The following is a 23,471-nucleotide window of genomic DNA, read 5'->3' as shown; positions in this document are numbered from 1 at the left end:
CTGTTCAAAACATTGCTATTTTTTTTAAAATTTAAAGTAACTCTTTTCTAGTTTAAAGTAATTTATTTCTGTGATGCTGAATATTCAGCATAGGCTACTCCAGTCTTTATTGTCAAATGATCCTTCAGAAATCTTTCTAAGATACTGCTCAATCTGACAGGACATTGTTATTATTATTATTATTATTTTAATTGAATTTCTTTTGTTGTTCATCTCCATCGACTTCAGCACCTGCTCCTGGAGCATGGTGAGTTCAGTTTAGATGGTGAGTAGTTACAGAACTTTGAAGTACACTAGAGTGCAGTGTGGATGTGGCTGAAGCCCTGAGCCAATGAAATAACAGAGAAGGAAACAATGCGAGAATGCAGGCGTGAGACGTCGCACGCTATTTTTGGAGAACCCCGCCCACATTTCTATTTTCGTCCGCCTCAGGGGCGGGGCTTACCGAGATACTTGTAATAACTCACTTTCTCTCTCTCGCAGCACTGCCGAACACCGCTGCTGGTCTTTGTAATGGATGTCAAACTACAAACTGGGGATTAAGACAAGCTTTAACAGAGGAAGCGTTTGGACCTTAAAAACAAGGCGTAAAGTAATTTGCAAAAAAGAAGAAGGAGTTTCATACAAGGGAGTAACGAGCTGTTGCATGCTTTTATCTTTCACATAAGGTACAGGCTGTCTTTCACATCTTAAACTGTGTCCTGTTGCTTTAGTCTTTATAAGGAAGTCAGTTTGCATGGCTTTTTCACTATGCATTCTATAAGCTCTGCATGATTTTACTCTCGCTTATTTTGATGGCGATGCGTCAGGCTATTTTTAAGTATCGCTATTAATGAATTATTTGCATATTCATGTAAACCCCTCTGTGTTTAGATTTAATAATGACGTGTGCACTGTCTTAGTGAAACCGATGCATAAAGAATACGTTTAGAAACAAAGTGGAAATGAAACCCAAACGGACCAAGAAACAAACAAATAAAGTCGTCTGTCTAAAAGAGTTCGCGAGAAGCTGTGTAGTTCTCTACACTGACTCGATGCGTCTTTAACTCGAAACCTGTCGCTTTGTGTGCAGTTTGACTTAAAACAGTGTGACTTGCCTGCCTAGACAGCATTTTTAGGCGTTTAGTGATGGACAAAACTGTCTAGGTAAGTTAAGTTAAGTTTAGTTAAAAGTTAAGTTAAGTTAAGTTAAGCAGCGCACTGTTGGAGCCGCAGGCTTTACAGCTTGTGAGGTTCACATCAGACCCAGAACTCACCCTGGGAACCATAATATCTTCCAAAACACCATAGTTAAGTCACTGTGCTCTTAATCTTTCATTTAAGGAGCTTTGCGAATCTTTCATTTTATTATTTCATTCGGTTTCTGGTGACAGCGCTGACTAATACTAAATCCTCACTGTGCCGTTGTGTAGTAAGCTAACTACTGTGTTTTTGCAATGCATAACTAAATTGTTTTTATCAGAAACTCTGCCATAAATGTTTGTGAGGTTGTGAGAGGCTTTCTCCTCAAACATCTCCACTTCTTCTGGTTCCAGAGCCTGAAGTCTCGCGTCGAGTCGGATCAGAGACGCACTCACTGCTGGGGAGTGGCAGCAGGTATGTTACCTTCATTTCAGAGGAGCTTTACCTGTGTGATTGGAGAAGATGACACCCGGAGCATAGGCTATTTACTTCACCAACATTCGTGAAATTATATAGCCTAGGTGATGCAGCCTTGTAAGGGTCCAGAAAAGTATTAAGGGACACTCAAAGCAAGTGGCACCTGCAAGGAAATGCTGCAGGCTTTCTCAGAAGAACATTTTGTTTTTTAATTCTAACAAAACAAGGTGATTTTTGGTGGATGTGTGGCGTCAGTTCGCACAGGTGTTCTGGCAGAGTAACCGCAGGTGTTGAGAATTACATTAACTAGAGATGTGTTTCATGTTTGACAACCACAAAGTGTGCATAACGATTCTGTCTCTCAATTTTCAGCAGTACTTTTTTGGAGCCAGTGTACACAGTTGTTTGAAAGATTTTTTTTTTAATGTTTTTGAAAGAAGTTTCTTGTGTTGATGTTCGCCAAAAGAATACTAATAATATGACATTTTTTTACAATTTGAAATAACTTTTTTATTGCTTTGATCAAAGCTGAATTTTCAGCATCATTATTCCAGTTTCCTTCATCCTTCAGAAATCAGCTGATTTGCTGCTCAAGAAACATTTATTATTATTATTATTATTATTATTATTATTATTATTATCAATACTGAAAACAGGTGTGTTGTGTTGTACTAATTTCAGTAACTACTTGTTTTTCAGTATTCTTTGATGGATAGAAGCTTCAAAAGAATAACATTTATTTAAAATAGAAATGTCTTTATAACAGTGTAAAAGTCTCGATTTACTTTCATTTCTTTCTTTCTTTCTCGCTGACCTTACTTACTGATGCCAAACATTTGAAGGGTACTAAATGTCTTGTTTTGAACTATTTTAATGTTGAGTAGAGTGATTCTGAGTGATATTTTTAGTCTCTGTGCTTACACAGCAGTCCGCACGTCCTCTGAGGAAAGCCTGAATAGTAGCTTCTAATCAGCTCTGTTATCACTGGGAGAAGAGCTCAGCTGAATGTAGGATGCACAGAATCAAAACATACGGCAGCTCTCATATTTCAGATGTGTTGGATTTTGACTGGCAGTGAAGAATGGATGTTGTCTGTGCTGCAATACTCCTGATTGCATCAGTTGTAACAGACCCTTCTGAGGCATCTAGATAGCCTGAACTCTCCAGTACATGGAGATTAGGTGACTTGCTTGACTACATTAGTGTACGTACTTAAGTTCATTGAGGAAAAAATGGGCAGAAAAAGACTGTATGGGTCATACTGTATTTACAGTATTTACCCTCATGTTCTGCATAAATAATATAAATAATAATAATGTTGAAAATATGTTGATGCTTTTCTAAAAGAAAATAATTCTTTTATTTAGCAAAGATTTAATTAGTGGCTGAACAAAGGTTTCTATTTCAAATAAATGTTTCACTTTTGAACTTCTTCAGAAAAGTTGCATATAAGAATGATTTCTGAAAGACCATGTGATTTGCATCACAGCGATAAATGACTTTTTAGAATATATTAAAGTAGAAAACAGTTATTTGAAATTGCAATAATATTTCACAAATTTGTTGCGGTTTTACTGTAATTTGATCAAATAAATGCAGCCTTGATGAACATAAGAGACTCATTTCAAAAACATTTAAAAACGTACTTTGGATAGCCAGTTCATACTTGATCGTAAGATTAAGGTCAGATATGTATCTTTTCATAATCTTTTTGATTAGAAACAACTTTAATTGCTTTTAGCCTATTAATTGAACCCATATATCAGTGAGGTCGGTTGGACCTCATAAAGACAGTAAAGTCAATCTCAACAGAACATGAGATGTAATGATTAATTAACTATGCAAATGACTGAGACATTTAACCTAACAGACTGATTTTATCAGCTAATAAATAATTCAACATTTTGATTACATTCACAGAACAGATTTACCATCATGTTGTTTCATCTTGAGCTACTGACACAATTTCAGTCACTATTTCAAGTCTGTTACTCAGCGGATGGTAGTGTAAACAAACACAAACGTATTTGTATCTGACATTGCTTGGCATTAGATATTGCTTGAAGCAGCAGAGTCCTGTAGCTTGCGCCCGGCTCGAGTTGCGTGCGCCACAGCGTTTGCGGGAAAAACAACACGATGAGGTCATGGCCAGTGGCGAGGGGATAACGTTTCAGCCGAGCCTGTGAGAGGGATCTGACACCGCTCCCGCTCTTTTGTTTGCTGTAACCGGGCCCCACGGACCGCTCGTGAAGCCCGCTGAACGGTCTGTTGTAGAAGTGCCGCCCTTTTGTCCTTCTCACAATTTATGTGGTGCATGAGACCTGATACAGTTTCGTCATAGTTTATGATACAGATTATATTGGGCAATGTGATGGAACTAGCACGCCTAATCATATTGCATTCAGTAACTAAACCACAGTTTGTGTAAACTACCTCAGAGTGAATTCCTCTAAAATCATCAGTGGTTTTGACATGTACATACAACTCTCCCTGAAGCTTTAGTGCATCTTCATGCCTTAGAAATGTTCTGGCTGTCATCTAATAATCATACAAACTTCCAAATGGTGTGTAAAGCACTAAACCAGTGTCATATGTTTTGGTTATTAAAGTTTATTTTAACTGCTGGTTTTTAGGAGCCAAAGTTTTTAGGAACCAAACTCTTTGGTTTCTGTCCCATGTCAAAAATGTTGTTTAATATGACTAAACAGACTGTGTTAGGTTACATGGCCGCTGGAAGAAATATAAATCTCCCGGTTATTAGGGGTTGCACTAGTTAACTAATTGGTTAGTTCTACCACTGATTAGATGTTTTAGGACTGATACAACTGGCTTGTGGATCATGTGGCAATAGGAGGAACATTCAAAGTTTATTGAATTTAAACTTCTAGTTTTCATGCCCAAAAATATTGTTTAATATGACAGCATCAATCTACTGGTTAGTTCTAGCACTAGTTAGATGTTTTCGACCTGTATTGACTAGCTGTAAATCACCTGTCTCAAATTACGATTGTTCTATATGATGGCAGCGGGAATAATTTTTTCAGATTTTTGGTTATTAAATAGTTGCACAGACTAGTTGAACACTGTTAGATGCTTCGAGCCTGTGTTGACTAGTTGTGGACCCTGTGATTTAAGATGCGCTTGTTCTGTATTGTGGCAGCTGGTGGAAGATTCAGTTTCCTTGTTAGTAGGGGTTGTGCCTAGTTAAGTAATTGAGTTTCTGTGTAAACTAGCTGTGACTTAAATTGCATTCGTTATATTGCTACAAAAGGAGGACGCTTTCTGATTAGTAGTTAACTAATCGATTATCACTAAACCAGTGTCTTATGTGTTGGTTTTTTATGTTTGTTGAACTGCTGGTTTTCAAGACTCAAAGTTGGGTCTGTTTGGTTTCCGTCCCATGTCAAAAATATTGTTTAAAATGACTAAATCAATCCGAGTATGTTTTCATTGTAAGATAGAACTAACTCATTAAAGTAACAACTGCATTTTTTTGTGTACTGGTGGGATTGTTTTTTTTTTTTTTTTTTTTTGTAGTTCTTTGGAATTGATGTACCTGCAGGGCAACATAAATTGACATGGTTACGCGTTAGCTGACAGGAATGATGGGAAGATGTTCATTGTGAGGTATTTTTTGCATCCCCCACCCTGTGAGGGGCAGAGGGACAGGAGAGTCAAGCTGACAATAGCGAGATTGTTTTTCAGGGAGCTGCTGTAAAGATCACATTTCCTGTTACTGGCTGAAAGCGGGGTCAGCTGACACCAGCCTCCTTCACCGCTGCGGCTGTCATCACCGCTCAGACGAGGGGGGAAAAAAATGCCACTAACAGCTTCAGGGCACAAGTTAACTCTTAACATGTACAAATATCACTCCAGACAAAAGCTGTGTCAGAATCCATCTGTTGCTCGCGGTGCTGACACCGAAGCAGTGTGATGCTTTGGTAAGGAAGGTTACGTTTGCTTTCTCAAATCTGAGCCCTTTGTGATTCATCCAGGATGTGACAGCGCTGCCTTCTGAAACATCTTTGATTTGGAGTGTGACTTCTCAGTTCTTCTATGCGAATTATCTCTTACCGTGGCAGATCTATCGACCATCAGCATCATCGTCTAGCATCAAAGATTTGAAGGCGATCATACTGTTGCCCAATTGCTGGTGTTAATTTCTGCTTAGAAGAGGTTTTACAAACTAGTGGATTAGCCGATTAGTCCTGTGCTTTGAGTTTGTGTTGATTCGTCATGGATCACGTGATAAATTGTGTTTTGAGCCAGTTCTGGCTTGTTGCGGACAGTGTGGTGCAACTTTTGTTTGTTCTATAATTTGTGACAGCTAGAGGAAAATTTAGTTTTCTGGTTTGTAGGGCTGACTAATCAACTAACTGATACCACAGTTTGCTGTTTTAGACTTGTATTGACTAGTCATGCACCACATGATGTTTTGGGCCTGTGTAAACTAGCTGTAATCCACTTGACTCCAGCTGCATTTGTTCTATATGGCAGCAGCTGGAAGAAATACTTATTTTTTTGGTTAGTAAATTGTTACACCGAATAGTCAACTAATGAATTGTAGTTCTATGACTATTTGATGTGTTGAGCCAGACTTGACTAGTTGTGGACCATATGATTTAAGTTGTGCTTGTTCTAGATTGCAATAGTTGGAGGAAGTTCAGTTTACTGGTTACAATTAAAATCAGTTATCTTAGTAGTGACAGCAGGACTTCTAAATCTTGGTTAGTAGCTAACTAACTAATTGATTTGCTCTTCCACTGTTTGATGTTTTGAGCATGTGTTGACTAGTTGTGAACCATGTGACCTAAGCTGAGCCAATCTATACTGCTACAGCTGGGAGAAAATTGAGTTTGCTGGTTAGTGTGGGTTGCACTGACTAGCTAACTGATTAATTGCTTTGATGTTTTAGACCAAATCAAAACAATTAGTCATGCACCACATGATTTCATTTTTGCTTGTTCTGTATGGTGACAGCCAGGAGAAAAAAATGTTGTTTTGGTTAGTAAATAGTTTCACCAACTTGTTAAATAATTGATGAGTTTAACCACTTTTAGATGTGTTGGGCCTGTGTGTCAACTCGCTGTGGATCACTTGACTCCCTTTGCATTTATTCTGTTTGACAGCTACTGGAAGAAATGTCAGTTTAAGGATTAGCAAATTGCACTGACTAGTTAATTAATCAGTTAGTTGTTTAGCTATTTGAGGTTTGAGCCTGTGTCTACTAGCTGTGGAACATATGACTTCAACTGCACAATATGGTTACAACAACAACAAAAATCTTGGTTTCTTGGTTGGTTAGTAAACAGTTGCACCAACTAGTTGATTAGCTATACCACTATTGAATATAGTTGTATACAACACGAGAATCTGAAATGGGACACGTTCTCCATTTACTTAACTTCTATACTCAACAACTAAACAAAATAACATCTTCAGCAGTCATAAGAAGAGAGTCTGCTACTTTGCACACTTACAAAAACATAATGGCATCTGCAGGACTTCAGATTTTGGCCACTGGCCTCGCGTTCATCGGCTGGTTGGGAGACATCATTATCTGTGCGCATTTATTTGCACCAACACTGTGACCGCACAGACCTTCTGGGAAGGCCTCTGGATGAACTGCGTGCAGCAGAGCACGGGTCAGATGCAGTGCAAGGTCTACGACTCCATGCTGGCACTGCCACAAGATCTCCAGGCAGCTCGACAATCCCCAACCACTCGACTGGCACTATGACTCTCTCTCCTCTCCACCTGTATCTGGTGTGTTGTGGGCACACTGGCGCCGTTGTCCTGTGGCTGCCGTCGCATCATCCAAGAGGATGCTGCACACTGGTGGTGGTTGAGGAGAGACCCCCGACATGATGTAAAGTGCTTTGGGTGTATAGCAATACACAATAAAGCGCTATATAAATGCATCATTCATTCATTCAGTCATTCATTTATTAATACAAGCGTTTTTGGTTATTAAGTACAATATAAACCGTATTGGCTCAAGCCAGCGTTCTGGAGTCGCTGGGAATGAACTAATCCTGTTTTCCCAGAGCAGCCCACACTGGCCTGCTGTTTTTAGAAGCAAGTTCAACCAGGGTCTGTGAGGATCAGAACGTTGTGTTTGACCCCCTGTATGTTTGGAGACAAGGAAGTGTTCGGACACAAAGGTGCTCGTTTGTTAGAGCGCACAGGACAAAAAGAGCTCATTGAGCCAGTGTGAGTCGGTTTGTGTGTGTGTGTGTGTGTGTGTGTGTATTTGAGGTTACAGGGAATGTTAATGTCCTCCTTCATTGTTGGAGGCTCAGACAGAAGTTCGTGAGGCTGAATATGTATGAGATGTGATCCTGGCGAATGCTTTCCCAGAACAGTTAAATAAAAAGAATCCATGGAAAGGGGAATGGATAGCAGAGGAAGTGCAAGAGGTAGTGAAGGGTTCAGGGGAAAGATGGAAATCTGCATGGAGAGGTGTCATTATGTACATTTTTGCGTCCACTTAAGATTTTGTTGGAGTTCAAACACTGTTGAGTGGCTCCATTTTGAGTGTGCAGTAAATTGTGGGTAGACGTAACCTCATCTATGTCTGTATCTCTCAAAAATGATTTACACTGTGACTTTACCCAGAACAGAACCACATTTCAATTATGTTGTAATGCATTGAACACACTTACATAGGTCAGAAAAATGCTCTATGTAATTATGCAAATGTGAATGATTGATGCTTTGCAAGTGTTACTGTGGCAGTAACAAACCTCCATCCTCTAGGGGGCGATACAGTTTCCTTTAACTGTCTTTAACATTTAAGTGGGTGTTTACATGGCCCTGTTTTAAACCAAAAACAGAAAACTTTTTATGCATTTTGACCTTTCATTTACATGACAACAGCGTTTTGGGGGCCTGAAAACACATATTTTTAAAAACGGGTTTCAAAGTGCAGGTTTTTAAAAACTGCACCGTTGTCATCTCCGTGTAAACTAGAAAAACGCGAAAGGAAAAGTTCATTTACCTGAAAAATTATAAAGACACATTTTTTATTTTTTTTGGAAAATTGTGCAACACTAAACGATAAAGTCTAAAAAGACCAGGTAAACTGTATTATGGAAATAATATTATTGTAATTTTACGTTATGCATTACAGCGCCCCTTGTGGCAACAAGAATGCATCATTCACTTGTGCTGCATTTTTGTAATATTTGAATCAAAATTTAAATAACTTGCAATACCTTTCAAGCATGTATTTGTTTTGAGGTATAAGGAAACTGCATCGCCCCACTAGAGTATGGAGGTTTGTTACTAACACGTGCAATGCATCAATCATTCACGTTTATGTAGTTGCATAGAGTATTTTTCTGACCTACATACATGTAAATCTGTTCAGACTCATTTTGGGATGCAACAAATTTGAAATCGAGCATAACTAGAAGTGTTATTCATGTAGGCAGCTATAAACATGTTGACAGGTAATCAAGCTTGGTTTATGTTCACACACTTGTGTAGAGAATGTTTCACGCAGTAGTATTGTGTTCATTAGCGGGACATACAACTCACACACTCACAGACGTGACCTCACCCCGAGGCAGAGCTCCTTTCCTCCTGCCCTTTCTCCTCCATCATGCTAACATCAGACACATTCCTCTCATTGACCTGGTAAGACAGTTACGTTTTGCTGATAAAATGCAGTAGCTAGCTGAAATACACACACACACAGACTCCTGATGATTTGTAGCTGCATCAGCTGACCTCATGACTCCACAATCTGCTTATAGCTCCTCAGTCATGTTGTAACACTCTTTACATAAGAAGCCACATTGTGTTACAACAAGAACAAGTCAGCAGTCTTATTCTTCCTTATAGTTTTGTAAGAACTGAGGAAAAAAAAAAAAAAAAAAAAAAAAAAAAATATATATATATATATATATATATATATATATGTATATATGTATATATGTATATATATGTATATGTATATATATATATATATATATATTATGTTTTTGTGATTTATATATTTATATATATATATATATATATATATATATATATATATATATATATATATATATATATATATATATGGATTATATATGGATTATATATGTCTTTATGATTTTGAATAATCTTCAGCTTTGAATGAGAGCTGTGTGATGGTGCATGTGGGTTTTTGGGGAAAGAAATATAAGTGAAATTCAAATATATATATATATATATATATATATATATATATATATATATATATATATATATATATATATAATTGTAGTATTTTTATTATTATTTATTTGTAGCTTTTAGCTTTTATATTTATATTTTCAGTTTTCATTTTAATTTAAGTTGTAGTAATTTTTTTACCTGCTTTTGCCAGTTTTGTGTTATTTTATTTGAGCTTTATTTAAAATTCACACATAGGATTTTTATTTGATAACAACACTGGCCCCTGAAAAATCTGATTTAATTAATCTTAATTTTATAGCTCAGTACTTACTGCACGCCAACAATTATCTATTTTTTTTGGACTTTTAGGAGAAAATCTGAGACAAATTGTATATCTTCTTTTGAACTGTCGATTGTCAAAACTACTTCTCCAGTCTAAACCTTCAAACCACAAACCTTTACACCTTCAGCAAACTAACAACAGACAGCTTTTAATACTACGGTTATGCAATGTTTTTTTGTTTCACATTTGTTTGAGTTAATCTGAGTTAAATTATGCGTGGACTTGCCATTCTCCCAGAATAACACACTGGCATTGTTAAAAGTTGTCTGTGATTGAGTGGAAACCTGCTTTGCTGCTGAAAGTGAATCACAAATTTCGACACTGAAAAAGTGCTTTAATAAGAAGCACACACCCCCCTCATCAGGAATACACACAGCTTGTGTATCTGCAGATGCTCAAGTATTTGCGACCAGCTATAAATATAAGAATAGCACACACACACACACGTGTACACAAAGGCGCGCACTGGCTGGACGCACATCTTGAGCAGCTGCCGCGGAAGCAAAGGGTCTGAATAGCTCAGACAGCTGTGGGTTCTGCAGGAACACTCAGGACGAAAACACAGCGAATTAATCTCTGTATTAGAGATTCTGAGACTGAGCCGATACGTAAACAGTAACCATTACTTCTCCTGAGCTATGAAAGAGCAAAACGGTTTCCTCTGGCATCAAATATATTCAGTTTACCATTTAATACTTCAGTCAGTGACTTACAGAGTCATTGAATAGAGGAAACTCACTCTGTTCCAAAATTTAGTGAGCTTTGTCTGTACATAGACAGCATTTTCAGACAACATATGTGCATCATAAAGGCTATCCCAAAGGTCATACAACTAATTTAAACAAGAGAAATGATAATAAAAATGTACTTCCAAAGAATTTTCTTAAGTGTGAACCTAACGTTCAGACACTTAAATGCATGTTATTTACAGTTAAATGAAAATGTATTATAGCTTATTATTATTATTATGCATAATAATGCAATTAGTTGAACTTAAGAGTGTTTTTTGACATATACTGCAAGAACAACTTAAGTACATCTTTATATGTACTTTCATAATTCTGTTCCTTTTGAAATATTGTTCAAGTGAAGTGCTGAATATAAACTATGGTTAACTAAAATTTAGTAGTACATTTAAAATATATTTACATTAAATGTAATATTGCACAACACTACAGTTACAATTAATAATTACTTAACATGCTTTAGTATGTTAGTCCACACATCAAAATATTGTGTAACTTAAAAATATTAAGTTACAAAATATTTTGTAACTTTAGTATTACAAAATATTACTAAAACATGACGATTTAAATTGAAACACATAGTAGTACATTAAAATGTCCCTTATTTCATTAATATATTATAGATCAGTAAGTAAAGATTTTTTTAAATGTAAAGATTTGATATACACTACCAATGCTAATTCAATACAATTAAGCACACTTTTTTTCACAAGGGTATGTTTCATACATTACTTGATAACACTTTACAATAAGGTTAATTAGTTAACTACTTTAGTTAACATGAACTAAGAATAAACAATTCTTCTACAGCATTTATTAATTAATCTTAGTTCATGTTAATTTCAACATTTTACTAATGCATTATTAAAAGTTGTGCTTGTTAACATTAGTTAATGCACCGTGAATCAACATGAATTAACAGTGAACAACTGTATTTTCATTAACCAACATTAACAAAGATTAATAAACACTGTAATAAATGTATTGTTCAATGTTTGTTCATGTTAGTTAATACTTTAACTAACATCAACTAATGTATCCTTCTTGTAAATTGTTACCCATTACTTTTATATCGACATTGAATAGTTAATTAATGAATGTTTTCCTATTAGAGTGTCAAATTGTTATCTTAGCTTGTTAATGTTAAAATGTTGGAATCAATAGTAATTGCTATTTGAGTTGCTGATTTAAAAAAAAAGCCTCTGCATGAAATATATATTTATATATATATATGTTTGGACTGTGAAGGATTAAATCATGTCACATTAGATTTCTGTAAGCAGGAGGAATGGGAAATATCAGGACAGGAGTGATAGATAGCACGATAAAGAAAGGGAAAACAGATGGGGAGATTAGAAGCGAGCGCAGAACAGAGCGAGAGGGTGTATGTGAATGCGGTCAAATGTATCTAAAATTGGAGATCCTGTCTTGCACAAGGTCGATTTAGCAACAGTAAAATAGAGAGCGAGAACGGGAGGCCTGTTTAAATGTGTCAACTTATCTCATAGCTGCTTTGAAAAGTATATTTACTTTTCCTTCAAATGCGGTGCAAGGAATGAGAGACATTGTAAATTTGGCTTGGGTAGCATGAACAGAATGACACGCACCTATGCGCTATCAAAGCAGATATAACAAAAGGATGAGACCACAATGAAAATCTGGTATTTAGCATCTCATTTTCATAAGAAATGGTGAAAAACAGAAGCATTATTTTTATTAGTGGTCTCAGACTTTTGGACCCATGCATGTGTAATCTGAGGTTTGAAAGCTGGGTACTATGAACGGAAAAGGGTTTCATGCTTAAATAGTTTTTCAATCTCTACTCCCTGATTTGGGTCTAAACCCTCAGGGCTAATCAGATGCTAGGCTAAGTTAGCCATTAAGCGTCTGTGAACTCTTCGCACCATGGGGTTTTTGCGACATGTCCAAAACCTTGTTTTCTGGATGGCCATGTGAGACGGACAGAAATAGCCCGGCCTTTTGTCTTGTTATGCTTTGTTGAAAAGCCCACGCAGCCAAGTTATAAGCTTAGCTTAATAAGTATGTTTAGTCATACTAGTACCTAGCTATAGCTAACTTATTTTACCGAGCTAGCTATGCTTGCCCTCCCAGCTAACCCCGTTTTTTTTTTTTAAGTTTAATTAAATATTAAGACAAAACATTTATAAAGTATTGTTTATGGAATGCTCTTATAAATGTATTAATATTTGATATATGTATTGGGAGAAAATGTTCACAGAACAACATTATCAGAACGTCCTTATGGTGTTATTTCTACTCGATGAAACATTTTTTTTGTAACCTTTAAATAACATTCTAATCACAACATGTTTTTAGAATATTAAAGGGATACTCCACCGCAAAATGAAATTGTGTCATTAATCACTTACCCCCATGTCGTTCCAAACCCGTAAAAGCTCTGTTCGCCTTCGGAACACAATTTAAGATATTATGGATGAAAACCGGGATGCTTGTGACTGTTCCATAGACTGACAAATAAATAACAGTGTCAAGGTCAAGGAAAGTATGAAAGTCGTCATCAGAATACTCCATCTGCCATCAGACGTCCTTTGTCAACGGTCTCCTCTGTGTCTCTCCATATCACTGTATGCTGTATATGCTTTTCTGTATCACCCACACCACAAGGATGCGCTGTTTTATTTCAAATCAAAGCTAAATACACCTAGAAACAGCGCATCCTTGTGACACAGATGATACAGAAGAGCATATGCAGCATACAGTGATATGGAGAGACACAGAGGAGACCGTTGACAAAGGAATTGTTGAATAAAGTCATTATTTTCGTTTTCTTTGCTTACAAAAAGTGTTCCCGTCGCTTCATATAACCCAGATTGCACGTCTGTTGGCAGATGGAATATTCTGACGACGACTTTCATTCATTTTCTGGACCTTAACACTATTATTTACTTTGAAGTCTATGGGACCGTCTCAAGCCTCCCGGTTTTCATCCAAAATATCTTAAATTGTGTTCCGAAGACGAACAAAGCTTTTACAGGTTTGGAAAGAAATGGGGGTAAGTGATTAATGACAAAATTTTCATTTTGGGGTGGAGTATCCCTTTAAAAATAAACGTTCGAATAACATTCTATTTTAGGTGAAAATAAAGTTGATAGAATGTTGTAGGAAACGTTTTTGCAACATTTAAATAACTATGACAACAAAACTAGACGTTTCAGCATTTCAAAACAATGTTCTCACAACGTTTTTTATAACCTACTGTAAGTTTGTTACCTGGGTAGTCTGTGAGCCAAATTCCATAAATGTGAAATACGTTTTAGTGTGTCAAAAAGAGCTAGCTGAGCTATCTTGAGGAACTTGCAAGATTTTGTTTTAGCTATGCTAACCTGTAGCTATGCTAATGTTTGTGAGCATTTGGGCCTTGAAACATGAACTGCTCTCTTCTACCTCAATAGAAACTGGCAGTAACCAAAATAGCCGCATACAAGAAGTCACGAACAGGAAACAAAGACTAAGTCTGCAAACAGGAAGAGTCTCTCTCACTCTTTTAGTCTCCTCTCTTGTACATTCTGCACTCGTAACCCACACCTCACTCGCTCTCATTGTCACACTTTTACACGGCTTCCATGTACACAGAAAGGTCTCTATGGTAACTAGCTGCACCAACTCACTGTTTCAGTGTTTATGGGATGGCCTCGAGCACCCGTGACTTCCAAACCAACACATTGTTAAACGTGTGAGAAGAAAAGAGCCGGAATGAAAGAGCGAGACACATACAGAGGTAATATGTGAAAGAGGATGTTGTTGCTGACCAAAGGCAACCACCGGGGAGCAACACTATTGACTAATTATAGTTCAGAGAAAGAAAGAGTGCAAAAAAAGAGAGAGAAGTGTTGCTTAAGAGTGCAAAAACGGACTCCATCCTCTGGCTATTTATATAAAACTGCAGATTGTTTTTGAGGTAGCCATGGCTGGAGCTGTAATCACCAGTGTTTCCTCAGGCGAACAGGAAACCAAACAATCCAGGCCCTATCGCCAGTGTGCCCAGGGGAGTCTCTCGGAGTGTGTGTGTGTGTGTGTGTGTGGCTAATTAAAATGGCTGAGGTCTCCTCTGTTGTTGATTAAACCTCCCCTTGTTCTGTATGTCGGCCTCTGGGGCCTCCCACACTTATTTGTGGCACTTGCAGCGTGGGTAGTTATTAGACAGGCAGACAGAAAGCTCAAAAGAGAGCAAGAGAGAGATGCAGTCACTAGATAATCCTGAGCGCTGAAAAAGAAAAACAAATGCATTTTTAAGAATGAGAGTGTTCTGCATTCCATGAGTTGCTTCTTTACAGTTGTGTCATTTTTTTGCTTGTCTTAAAACAATGCGCTTGCATTTCAATCATCACGGTTGGCACATCTGGTACATATAGGGTCTTGTCACAGCCGCCCTAAAGCGCACACATGAGGTCTCATAAATAAGCAGAGATGATTCTTTGAATTTTTTACACTTTTGTATTTTTGTTAATTAAAAGTCTCTATGAACAGTGTAACTCTGTTCCAAAGCATTGAGCCTGCATTTTAGGCACATACGTGACATGATTCTTTAATTATGCCACCTTCTGATATATCTTGTTTTTTTTTTTTTTAGTTAGATTTTAAAAGGTATATTTTTATCCATTTTTGACTTCAATTGACAGGAATGTACAGTACACACAGGAAGTGACGAGAATTAAATTTTTATATTAGTAATTTTAATTAGTTTTTGTTGTTTTTAAATGTCTATATATTTTTATTTATATTATTTCATTTTAAGTTGTAGTTACTTTAGAACATCAAGTTACTGTAAATGAAATGTTGCCTTGGAAACTAGCTGAAATAAAATAAGTTCAGTTTTTATATATTTTATTTTATTTTATTTCAGTTAACATTTTTGTTTCAAGTAACATTTTTTTGAATGGTTTTAGTCTTAGTTAACTTTAATATCCCTGGAATGCAAGGGTGTAACTTAAGCTAAGATAGCAGGACTAAGGAGAAATGATGATTATAAGTAGGCCCATACTTAAAGTTTAACTCAGTATTCAATGCAAAATATACAAAACATCTATTTTATCTTATATTTGTGCTTTATATTCTTTATTACAGTATCACATTGTTAGCTTAGCAACATTCTAACGCCAAGTTCTATTGGAATCAATTGTGATTTGCATCTCTCACGTGAGTAACGCTATTTAGTGTGGTTTAGATCAGTCGATAAGCAGTAAATGTGGTTCAGTCAATAAATGAGCATCGATTAACAGGAATCAGGATGCTGCCTTTGGGCCGGCTCACACAGAACACATTTTTGCATTTAAAAGTATGACATGCGAGCAGTGGCATAAAAAAAAAATAAAAAAAATAAATGAATTTTTTAAAACATATCTTGTCACTCACTCTCAGTTTAGAGGGATGCAGTGTTTTTAATGATAGTAGTTCAGGCGTGAGTGATTGAGTAAATATTAATGACTTGCATTGATTAATTGTTCAGTGTTGATTGTTAATTGTTCTGGTTATGGCTGAGAGGCAGATACGGAGGTGTTTTGAAGCTCGTGTTGCTGTTGAATGTTTAAGTAGGGGTGCTCAGGGGCCATCTGACAGAGAACATGAGCGGTTTTGGAAACTTGGGTCAGGACAGTGCGGGAATATTATACTTAGGATGCATTATACATCAGCCTGTGTTCCACACTCTTTAATTTTCACCTGACACACACACACACACACACACACACACACACACACACACACACACACACACACACACACACACACACACACACACACACACACACACACACACACACACACACAGGCTTCAATGCAATGGTTTTCATACTCATGTTAAAAGTCATGCTTTCATGTTAAAAACAAAGCACAAAGCTTATTGGCAGGAGCTCTACAAATAATGTTTAGTGAAGATCTTGGTTCGTCAATTAAAACCAATGAGCTGATATTGTCAACCAGCCCTATCAGTCTTTGTGTTCATGAAATAGACAGTGACACAGTCAATGCAATGCAAGTGTACAAGTATGCACTGCATTTTTAGAGTTGCTCTGTAGTGAACATTAGCATAAACTGTTAACTTTTACCATATATATGTATGCATAGATGGCTGTTTCTAAGGGCCGCTGTGCGTAAGATGATCCATGAAAACTGTGCGTCTGCAACTGTAGTTACAGGCTTGTATGAATATCTATATCTGCAGGAGCACACCCTGTGTTTAATCACACACACATTTAGAAGGTAACTCTATCGCCCCCTTGAGTGTGGAGGCCTGTTACTGCAGCAGTAACACAGACATTATGTATAACAGGAACACACACTTCCAATGTGTACAGTTGTTTGTTGCCTAAATCTTGCTCTGGGGTTTGATGTTAAACAATAATTTATTGCTGGATGAGGTTATGTGAGAGTCTGGATTCCAGACATGCATTTTCATAGCAATCCAAACATTTCAAACGCAACTTACTATGTGTTACTACTGTATAAACAGACAGTCGATCCTCCCTTAAGCAAATCAGTTTCACGGATAACATCCAGTTACCAAACATGTGCGTGTAAATTAAAGGATATCAAATGAACTTATTTGCATACTGTATGTCAGAACAAAATTAAAATGGCATCTTAATTCAGTAAACAATGAACAGAACAAATGAGCCACCCGGAGAAACAAAGACTTGCTCTGCTGACTATTAAATGAACCGCATTATGCCTAAACTACCCTTGAATCCCTTATAGGGTTGAATTAACATTTCAAATCCTGGCCAAGTTTTAGTACAGCTAAAAGCAAAAAAAAAAAGAAACTGAGATATTAATGGCAAATATTGTGCGAGCACACACACACACACACACACACACACACACACACACACCCTGATTTCATGCGAGGCATGCGTTTGCCCTCTCGGACGAGAGCTTTCTGAGGTTCCTGCTCCATCGGCGGCTGACCGGGGGCCTCTTGAGTTACTTTCCCAGGAGTGTCAGGTTTTCAGACCAGCTCCCCACTCCCATACCCCCCCAGCTCTCTCTGAACCTCCAAACACACACACACACACACACACACACACACACACACACACGGAGAAAGCTTTCATCTCCAGGATCTGAGGAGATATAGACAATATCAGGGAGGTCAGGGCCATGACATGAGAACAGACACAGGAAAGATGTTTTCTCAGGCAGTGTATTAAAGGAATATTCTGTGTTAAATACTCAAGCTGTCATCTGTGACCAACTGACAATTTCCACAAACAAGAATGTCATTGCGTGTCTGGTAAAAATGAAAGTGTACACTAATTTGGTTTTAGTGGAAACTTTTAACATCATGTCTATAACAATGATACGCTTATGTTGTTTCCATTGTCGCAATTCGTTTTACACTTTATGATTTTCTGCTGCCAACAATGGCCTAGTGATTCATGTGCATGTAACTCAAACACCCCAATATATCTTTTAAAGGCAGCACAGCCTGTCCGTACTTTAATGCATGATCACCAGAAGATCATCCATGTAGAAAAGTATTCCCAGTTCAGACAACTTCACATTTCAAATAAGACACAAAATATAATCTTATTTCTGCTGTTAAATCGTCTGGAACGCATTTACAAAGTAAGGAAAAGGTCAACATGATTGCCTTCCTGCTGGGTTGTTATTATAAACTTAAACTATATTATAACATGTTTAAAATATTAAACTTTTTTTTTTTTTTTTAATTGAAATAAAACAAAAAAATAGATGAAAACTTAAACAAAAACTTCAATTCATAATGTTGTCTTTGCAACTATAAGTTGAAGTACTGAAATCATACACACACAACCACACAAATCAAAAATATAATATGACAAAATTATTATGGCAAAGCTACTAAGCCTAAAAAATTAAAGTGAAAACTGAAAATATAAAAATTAAGGTTAATTTAAAATATTAATAAATACCTTAAATGTATATACGTTATACTTAAATATGAAATATATTATTCAAACACTCCCGTTTAATAAAAAAACACTCAATTTCCTTAGCATATGTTTTCTTGCATATGAAGTATGAGAGATATTTTCACAAGGCTGGTTAAACAGCTGTGGTCGCTGGTTACTGCACATTTTAAAACCAAATGAAAATCAAGAGTCATTATTACTACCGCGTCATTTTATTTACTGGCTACTGGTTAACCTGCATTTTCGTATAGCTAAATAAGTATTTGAGTAATCTAAGGTTACTTTAACCCATAAAACTCCTTTAAATGAGATTTAAATGCCATGTTAGCTGCAAGTGCAGTATAGTAAAGTGGGGACACTCAGTGTTTAATCTCCACAGATAATGAACACACAGCCTGAAGGTTTTGTAGATATCTGTAGAGGCCCATTACTCAGCTGTGAGTGTGTGAGGAGTTATACTCGTCAACACACTGCAGTCAGGCCTTGTTTTCAATCTCTTTGGAGTGCCAGATGCTCTGACAGCTCTTATCTACAGGTTTAAGTCAGGTTTTAGACACACAGCACAACCCGTTCCCACACAAAACCGCTGCCACGGATGAAGTAGCCATCGCTTACACATCAAACGATGACCACTTTCACTTTTATGGACCATTTCAAATCAAACCCTTCAAGAATCCAACTCTTCACGAGAAAATCCCTCTCTTTTTGAACTCGGTCCAGCCCCGAGGAAGTTTTATAGCACACTTCACCCCTCCTCTACTGTCAGATGAGCATAACAAACAAAAGTGGGCATTGAAATGATCAGAGCTAAAAGAGAAACGTCACTCCCTCGCACTCCAGAATAGCTGTGCAGCTACATGCCAATTACGCAGCCTAACATCAGCATCTCTCGGCAGGGGGCGATGAGTTTGACCCCCGGACAAGCAGATGTCACTCGTTCCGCACTTCCTGTTTTGCTGGCTGGCGTTATTTTCAGAACAGCACACTCTCTCGCAAATACACAAACCGGCTTTTTTACTAGTCTCCCAGATTTACATCGACAGCTTGCCTTCTATTGTTCTTCATTTCCCATTCTGCAGCAGAAAGAGTGTGTGTTGTGTAGCTCACACTCGGCCGTAGCACAGCCCGTGCAGCTGGCGTTCTTGGACCGGACTTGTTCATGAAGGTCAAGTGGTGTAAGATCAGCAGGGCTGACTGACTGACAATCTAACATAATCCACCCTCACTAAAACCAGGCTGAAGCCCTGTTCACACCAGTGCTCTTACAGATAAAGGTCCCAGAAGGGGTTTTTGCAGAGATGCCATAGAAAGCCATCCTAAAGAAACTCACTTCTTAGTGTGGAGAAACTTTGAAGAATGTAAAGAACATGGAACACCTTTCATAGAATGGAAAGGTTCTGTGGATGTTAAAGGTTCTTCATGCCACTACAGGTTTCTAATCATTTTAAACCTTTTTTTTATTATTAATTTCACTTACAGTAGCAAAGAAACACATTTTACTTAATTGGACAGAACACATTTTTCAATACCTGAATAGGAGAACAGATTCCTCTTTGTCATAAATCATGAAAAAATTATGAGGAACATTTTGTGTCCTTTTATATAACTTTTGTAGTTTATATCCTGTTAGCTTACTGTATGTCAGTTTTGTGTTTTCTCTTTCTTCTGTCTTTCAGTGTGTATGTGTGTAACTCTTTGAATGCTATCAGTCAAGCTTTTATTTTTTTTCTATCCTTATTTACATTTAATTCACATTGTTATCATGTGCTCTATTTCCTTTTCTCCACTTCCATTATTACCATTACTGTAATCATAGCTATTCTGTTTTTTTTTCTTTTTATTTCCTCTTTTTTTCCCCTTGTTCTTTCTCTTCTCTCTCTCCATTCCTCTCTCTCTCTGTCTCCCTTTCTTCTCCTAATATCTTTTGGCTTGGGAAAGATCTGTGCAAGGAATGGGCACTATTTGTGAACACCCTGTAGTAGTGTCTGTGAATTAAGCAGAGTCTGTGACTGAGTCATGCACCAGTGCCCTAGAAAGGGCCTCCCTAAGACTTACGATTCAAAGGAAATGGGTTCATGTCTTATCTTGCTGTTTTCTCCCATCATCAGTCTGAAATAACACAATCTCCCTCAATCTCTCTTCCCCCCTCCACCTCCTGTTCCCTCTCCTCACTTTCCTGTCTATCGTTCATTTTCTTTCTCTCCTCTTTCTCTTTCTCATTAAAGATCTTTTGTTTTCGAACCGTTTAGTTTTTTTTAAGAATGATGGATGATAACTAGCCTATAACTATAGCAGTAAAGTTTTAATAATTGTTCTATTTCTGTGAGAGTCCACGCCTCATCTATCATTATAGTGACTCAGAGAAATTATATAGTTGGGATCACTTTAAAATGTTTTTTTTCCAAGCTGATAAAAGATAAAAACAAATACAGCCAATCAGATTCTACCTGTCTTTGTAAGAGCTGGCGCATGTAGCAGCTAGACAACATAATAAACAGAACGTGCATTAATGTAGATGCTCATATAGCAATTGTTCTTGGTGTGAACAGACTTTAAAGTCGCATGAACTTCACCCTATCTAATTATCCCATTGTGAACAGTTCCTCCATGTATATGTTCAGTGTTTTACTAATTTAAATACTTTGAGGACAGACTTCTCTTTGGTGATGTATGCTGGACTTCTCCAATCATTTTCGGGCCGTTTACAGGACACTGTTTTCAACTAAAAACTGAAAACGTTTTATGCGTTTTGGCTGGTCATTTAAATGACAATGGTGCATTGGGGTCCTGAAAACACAAAATTTGGTTTTAAAGTGCAAGTTTTTGAAACATTTTCCTGACACTTTATAAGTCCAGGGTCACTTGTAGTAATCGCCCTCATTGTACGTCCCGTCCAAACTGCTCGACACTTGCGCGATCTTGATTGTTTGTATTCACTGCGCTGTAGAAGAATGCTTATGTGTAGTGTTTCTATCGCCAACTACTGGCCTGGCGTGAATAATAGTGTTTTTAGTCATTTTTGTGGATCCATGTGAACGAGGATTGTTTTGACAGCATTCTCATCTGTATGCAAAACTACTTAAAAATGCAAAGAAAAAAACGTACAGTTTTTAGTACATTGTTGTTGTGTAACGCGCCGTTAGTCTACATAAATCTACAACCGACTGCCTCCGTCCCATCAACAAATAATGGATAGAACCAAATAACACTACATAACACTACATTTTTTCTATCAGATTTTTTCACTTGTTACAAAAGAAAAGTTATTTCATTACTTCCATTTCATTGCAACTTTAATACAAATTAAACTTAACGTGTTAACTGCAAATACCTTGCCGAAACAACACACTGATGGTGGAGCAGTAAGATATTTAGTTAATGTAGAGCAAAGTAAACTATTATATTCTCTTTTGAAATTAAATGTTTTACACATTCTTAATTCTTACAACATATGTCAGAATTGTTTTATGTATGATTTTCTATTGCTGTTTGTTTCTATGTGTGCATTTGGCATCAGTTCATGTATTCTCTCAGAAATCAAACTTACAGTTTGAGCTACTGGAACTCCTGTATGTGAAAATACTCTGCAATGTGACAAAACCACAACCAATCACAACAGATCTGATGTCGAAATGTAGTGGAATTTTGGACCAATGAGATGATACTGTGGGCGGGGCTACCCAGCATGACTCATCAGAAATCAAAAATCTAAAAGATATACATAGAAATGATCCTGTCACTCATCACTTCCTGTGGTTGTGAGTGATTTCTAAAGAAACTAAGATTTATGTAGAAGGAAACGAACACATCAAATTGTGCCTGATGACTTGGTGCTGTTTCTACTGAAAAACGTAATTCAAAAAGATTTTATGACAGTGTTACTATAATTGTACTGCTGCAATATAGTATTGCAATAACGGTATTCTGTGATTATGTGTGATTACATCTCTATTATGAGATCAACTTTGCTGGCACTTGTAAGCATTATTTTTATCCACAGAGGTTTTGAAGTTAGTCAGCATCTGAATATAACAACAGGCAGTTGCTATGAGAGGTAACTAAGTCTGTCCTTAAAAATAATTGGCATCATTTCTGGTGCATATAAGCTAAATGAGACACTATTTTTAAACTTTGGTGAGGTGCATGGTCACAGAAGTGGCTATGAGACATTTATTTCCATTACTACCATCAGTCGAACAGATAAAAAAACAAGTTCCAGTGTATAACACACTCCCACTTCCAGCCCTCTCACACCCCGACCTGTCTGACCAGCACAACCAGTTTAAAATGACTCTCTCAACACACGCTGACTGTACGTCAAGCCGTGTGTGTGTGTGTGTGTGTGTGTGTGTGTGTGTGTGTGTGTGTGTGTGTGTGTGTGTGTGTTGTTTAGTAGGGCTGTGTATTGCCAACAAAGTCACGATACATATCACGATACAGGACTGCACTGAATTTCACCTTAGCAGAATTTAGTAAAACAGCTGTTTATTAAACACTGCATACTATAGGGCCATTTCTACCTATAGGCAGAGCAGATAGTTGACCTCTGCATTATGAACAGCCCCCATAACTGTACCACAGTCTAACAATATAGATAATGCCAAAAGGTTTCATGTTAACACTGGGCACTGTCCACCAGGTACAATATTCGGATTGTTTGCATCTTGTTTTTAAGCCCATAAATGATAATGTACTCATTCTAATATA

General features: G+C 37.1%; 1 protein-coding gene across 8 annotated transcripts in view; it reads left to right on the top strand.

Moving 5' to 3' along the window:
- LOC109061808 (histone deacetylase 7-like) overlaps positions 1-23,471 on the top strand; it is an 89,102-nt gene that overhangs the window by 23,356 nt on the left and 42,275 nt on the right. For 2 of the 8 annotated variants that reach the window (XM_042712629.1, XM_042712628.1), the window contains exons 2-3: positions 484-668; positions 1,536-1,596. The exons of 2 other annotated variants lie outside the window; for them this stretch is intronic. The gene's annotated coding sequence lies outside the window, so the exon portion shown is untranslated. Of the gene's footprint in view, positions 1-483; positions 669-733; positions 1,147-1,535; positions 1,597-23,471 lie in introns of those variants that run through there. 4 more of the 8 variants (XM_042712634.1, XM_042712631.1, XM_042712632.1 and 1 more) reach the window with 2 other exon arrangements.

Source organism: Cyprinus carpio, chromosome A23, assembly GCF_018340385.1.
Source record: "Cyprinus carpio isolate SPL01 chromosome A23, ASM1834038v1, whole genome shotgun sequence".
Lineage (NCBI taxonomy): Eukaryota > Metazoa > Chordata > Actinopteri > Cypriniformes > Cyprinidae > Cyprinus > Cyprinus carpio.
The sequence above is the reverse complement of the archived record's forward strand: the minus strand, read 5'-3'. Positions and strand labels throughout refer to the sequence as shown.